Raw genomic sequence first — 4926 nt, 5'->3', positions numbered from 1 at the left:
GGGAGCTCCTTGAGGCCCTCGGGGAGTCCCGCAGGTTCTGGGGTCAGGCCTGGACTGCTGGGGAGAGGGGCCAAGGGCGTGGGAGGAGCTCGGGACACACAATTTCTGACCCCTGCCTGGGGCCAGCCTGCCCCTCAAGCCCCAAACTCTCCCTGGTTCCCTGGGGGCTTGGCCTGAGCTAGAACATCCTGGAGCTCCCCTGCCCTCAGACCCTGCTGGGCCCCGGGCTCGGCGCTTTGCACACCCCTTCGTTCCTGCGAGGCAGGTGCTCCTGATGTGTCCACTTGAGAGACGAGGACACTGAGGCACGGGAGGCTTACCCATGAGGAACTGCTTGTCTTTGGGGCTCCAGAGTCTGTGATCTTGCCCACCGTGCTCTCCCGGCCCCCTCAGTCGGGAGGGGGCTCCTGGGCCAGGCCAGGCTCGTGCTGGGTGCCAGGGAGCGTGTGCCCTTGTCTCGAACCCCAGCCGTGCCCCTGCCGAGCCCGCGCTCTGCTAGGGTGTCAGGACCCATGGAGACAGCAAGGCCCGGCTGCCTGGGGAGAACCCTGGCTTTGGTCGTGTCTGGTGGTGTGAACGTGGGCGTCTGCCTCAGTATCCTCATCTGGAAAAAGTGGGTAACAATAGTGTCGCCCTTGCGGGGCTGTTGTAAACACGAAGGAGTGATTGCAGGAAAGCAGGCAGAGCAGGGCTGGGCCATGTAAGTTAGCCTTTATCCTAAGATCTCCACATGGGGCAGACGGAGGTGCTGAGGCCCAGAGACAACTTCTGACAACCAAGGGGGTGGGGGGGGAGGGGCTTCATCCTGCCTCCCCCCTGGGGAGAGCTGGGGCCACTTGGGCTCTGGCAGGACCTCGCCCTCCCCCTCCTGTCTGAGAGGCGCTTTGGTGGGAAGGTCAGTGGGGTTGGCATCAGGCTCCTGAGCTGCTGCAGGCTCAGGCTCAGATAGTTTGTGGTACGCGTGGCAGTTCCAGGCAGGCAGAGATAAAGGCTGAGCCCCAGAGAAGCTGGCAGAGCTTCTAGGCATCAGTGGACAGGGCTCTACATTACAGGGAGGCGGCCGGGGGTGGGGTGGGGGGTGGCTCGCTGTGGAAGCCAGCCCTGCTCGGGCTCCCTGCAGGGCTGGCCCTTCTGCAGCTAATGGCTCTAGCCCGGCTCCCCCCACCCGGGCTCAGTGCCACTTCAGTGAACTCCAGATAAGCAACGGTGAGAGACTCGAGCCACCTCTCAGGCCTCTCTGCTCTGTCCTCAGGTCTATGCCTTCCCCCTCCCAAAGCCTTGGCTTTGTCTTTCAAGGCCCACGCGGGAAAGCAGAGGGCCGCAGGGGCCCAAGGTTGTCACCTGCCTGGACCTCAGTGTCCCCACGATTCACAGAGATGAGTGTCCCACCCCCGGGCAGTGTGGTTGCTGGGATCTGGAGCAACCCATGCATGGGGAAGTGTGTACGTAGCTCATTGTGCAGCTTTGAGAGGTCTTCCCTAAACCCGGGCTGAAGATCTTGTCTTCAGGGTCACGTGGTGGCTGAGTTAGAACCAGGTTCAAATCCTGGAACAATGACCTGGAACAAGCAGCTCAATCTCTCAAAGCCTCATTACTTAGGCTGTAAAATGGGGATGAAGACACCTAAGTCTCTAATACCTCTATGAGACCCTGTGGGGGTAAGGGGAGACAGCTGCCCACCTAGGGCCCCATGGGCATAGAGCCCTACGCTGAGCTGTCCCAGACCTTTGCTCCTTCATCACCCAGCTTGGCTGTGCCCCCGGGAGAGGCAGCCCGAGGTGGTGGCTCTGGGGCTGTCTGGTTCTGTCCCGGCTCCATCAACTGTGTGAACTTGGACAGGTGTATGAGCCTCTCTGTGCCTTGTTTCCTTCATCTTTAAAGTGACACTGGTAATGGTCCCTTGAGAAGGTTAAGTGAGCCACTACATTTTAAGTGCTGAGTGTAGTGCTCGGCACACCATAAGTGATATTGTCATTGCCACTGATCTGGGCCATCACCAAGGCCTCAGGAAGCAGCATGAGTTTATCCAGGAGCATTTGCTTTGTGCTCCCATGCCGTCACCGGGAAAGGCACCAGGCCCCCCAGAGCTCATGGGGGCCCTTGGACACTCCCATCCAATGGAGTCTTGATCTGCTGGCATGGAGTTCTTCAAGAATGGCGCTCCCTCCTTCTCCTCTCTGTGACCCAAGTCCTGACCCACTTGGCCATTGTCCTGGGCCTGCAGGGGAGGCCTGAGTTCAAGTTGGGCTTGTTTCCTTGGGTAGCACTCTGTGGTTGCTTCTCTGCTGGGCTGAGTTCCCTTGGCTTCTTGGCCCCTCGCCTGCGCTGGGTGGCTGACCCCCTCTGGGTCCCCGGACAAGTATGGCTCTCAGGGTCTGCTCTGTGGTTAGCACCTTGGGTCTCTGACCCTGTGGCTGTGGGGACAACTGTCTAGACCCACCTGTCTTCATGGTGACAAATGTGAGCGGTGAGCCCCAGGCGCTAGCTGGAGCAACTGAGTCATGTTTGGCCTGGCGCCCTCTGCCCACTGCTCCTCAGGCTGTGTCACCATCTGGCCATGTGCCAAACCCTTGGAGCGACTCATAAACAACCCCCCCCCACCTTTAGTACCTATTGCTTCACTGCCTACAAAGACCCTCATTCAGTCTCGGGTGCTGCTGGCCCTTGGAGATTTGAATCCTTATCTACATTTCACAGATGAGGAAGCAGATCTCAGGTTCCCTGGACAGTCAGTGGGGGCCTGAACCCAGGCCTGGACCCAGGCCATGGCACCACAGACGGCTGCTCCCATTTGAGGGAGTGAGCTTCCCATCCCTGCAAGTGTTTAAGTTTGGCAGGGAATTGTAGAGGGAACTTGAGCAGCAGGTGAGGTTCTTCACGGCTCTTTCCAGCCCCGAGCTTTTCTGGCGCTGAGTGGGAGAGGTGCCCAAGTCCCACATTGTCCCCAGGCATTAAGTCCCTGAGCAGCCAGTCTGCTGGTCATCTGAATGGCATCAGGCGATGTTTGAGGGGGCAGGTGGGAGCTCCATAACCTTGCCTGTCACCGTGCCCGGACTTCCACCATTAGTGCCATCCAGTGGCATCTTTGGGAGGCTCCCACTGGCCTCCCAATCATCCAGTGGGCTGGGTGGAAGGCACAAGAGGATCAGACTGGGGATCAGGGATCGGGGACGGGGCGGGAGTGAGACTGGAGGGTGTGATGGAGGGGTCAGGAAGGGGGCACACCCACCCCCAAGTCATCAGGGAGCTGATGTTTCCCCTTGCTCTCCCTATCCAATGGACCCGTGGCTGGGTAGGGGTGTTCCTGGCCCTGTGGCACTTCCCCCTCCCACACACCTACATGTGACAGAGCCTGGCGAGAGCCGTGGGCAGTGGGCAGGGCCGGAAGGAATCCTCACACGGTTTCCTAAAGCTGTATTTATCCTACGTCTGTGGCCACACCTGCCACACCCTCTTGGGCTCTGCCACTTCTGCACACAGCCCAGACCAGACGGGCGGGGTCTGCTCTCCAGCTCCCAGGCTGGGAGCCAAGGATACTAAGGTCCTGGTGCCTGGCCTGGCGTAGGGGGAGCCAGGCGGGGGAGCGGTGCCCGTCTCTAGCTGTCACTGGGAGGATGGCCGGTGCTTCCCCACAGAGATGCTGCAGCAGGTGTCAGCATGCCTCAGTTCCTGCCGTCGGGTTCGCTCTCCCACAGAGCTGGAAGCCTCAGTAACTGCCGTCCAGGGCGGGTAGAAGTGTTCACAGACCCCAGGGGTGTAGGGATGAAGGGGCCCAGCCCCTGTTCCTGGGGTGCGAGGCCTCGGGTGCAGCGCAGCCTCGCGCACCTGCCTATCCACCTCCCTAGAGTGGCAGACGCTTCCTCTCCGTGTCCTGGAGAGTCCAGGGCCGGGGGTACCACGCAGAGCAGGGGGTACAGCGCAGGCAAACGAGTGTACAGAACTGGATTGGGGTCCAGTTACCAGCTGTGTAGCCCTGGGCAAGCAGCTTCTCCCCCTGCGGAGCCTCAGTTTCTCAGCTGTCAAATGGGCATAATAGTGCCCCCCTCATAGAGTGGGCAGGCACACGCATTATGGGAGGTTAGGTGCGCTTCATATGGTCTGTGGTTCCCTTCCCTCCTCCAGCTGCCTTGTGAGTCTCTGCATGTTGGCCCTTGGGATACTGCCTACCCCCAGGTTCCTAGACCCCAGGATCCTCCCTGGCCACAGACATATACGGTTTCCCCTCCCCGCTCCACCTTGAGGGAGCCCACAGGAGTCCAGATGGAAGTTTAGCATTTGCAGCTGTGGGAATGGGTCCCACCTTCATGGTAAATTCCTCCCTGGGTCCCCTCTTAGCCCTGGGCCATAGGAGAAGGTTGTCGAGAGGCCTGGGGGTAGTAACTTAGCCTTCGTGTCAAGAGAAACCCCAAGGTTCAGTGATCACGAATTCAGATGGGATCTCAGACATCATCTAATCTAGCAACTTTGAAAGTCTGTCTGTCGTCCCAGTGATTTAGGAAAGGCTTGGGCTCCCAGGCTTCTGCATTGCAGGGCTTTTCAGAGCCTTTACCAGGCAGCTGTGTATTGGAGGAAATACTAGGCTGGTATTTAGGGTCCTATCCCTACTCTCGAGCTGTGCACAGTCTGGGGAGTCCCTCTCTTGCCAAGCACTTGGCAGAGATGTTTATGCCCCTGAGCCACTACTCAGAGGTTGGGGAGTCAGGATGGCTCGGTGCTGGAACCCCCTACCCCAAGTGGCACTTTTGGATCGAAAGTATAGCATCAGGAATTGGCTCCTACTGGGAAGAGGCTTGGAGCCGGCCTGACCTGGGTTAGAATCCCAGCTCTGTCTCATTCATTCATGTATTTAACTAGCAGTCATGCAGAATCTACTGTGGACCAGACACAGAGCTAGTACAGGAAATACAAGTGGTGAGCCAGACAGTA

This window comes from Callorhinus ursinus, unplaced genomic scaffold (genome assembly GCF_003265705.2).
Source record: "Callorhinus ursinus isolate GAN/ISIS: 27379988/994484 unplaced genomic scaffold, GSC_fseal_2.0 scaffold37, whole genome shotgun sequence".
In the NCBI taxonomy this organism is placed as follows: Eukaryota; Metazoa; Chordata; class Mammalia; order Carnivora; family Otariidae; genus Callorhinus; species Callorhinus ursinus.
This window is presented reverse-complemented; position numbering follows the sequence as displayed.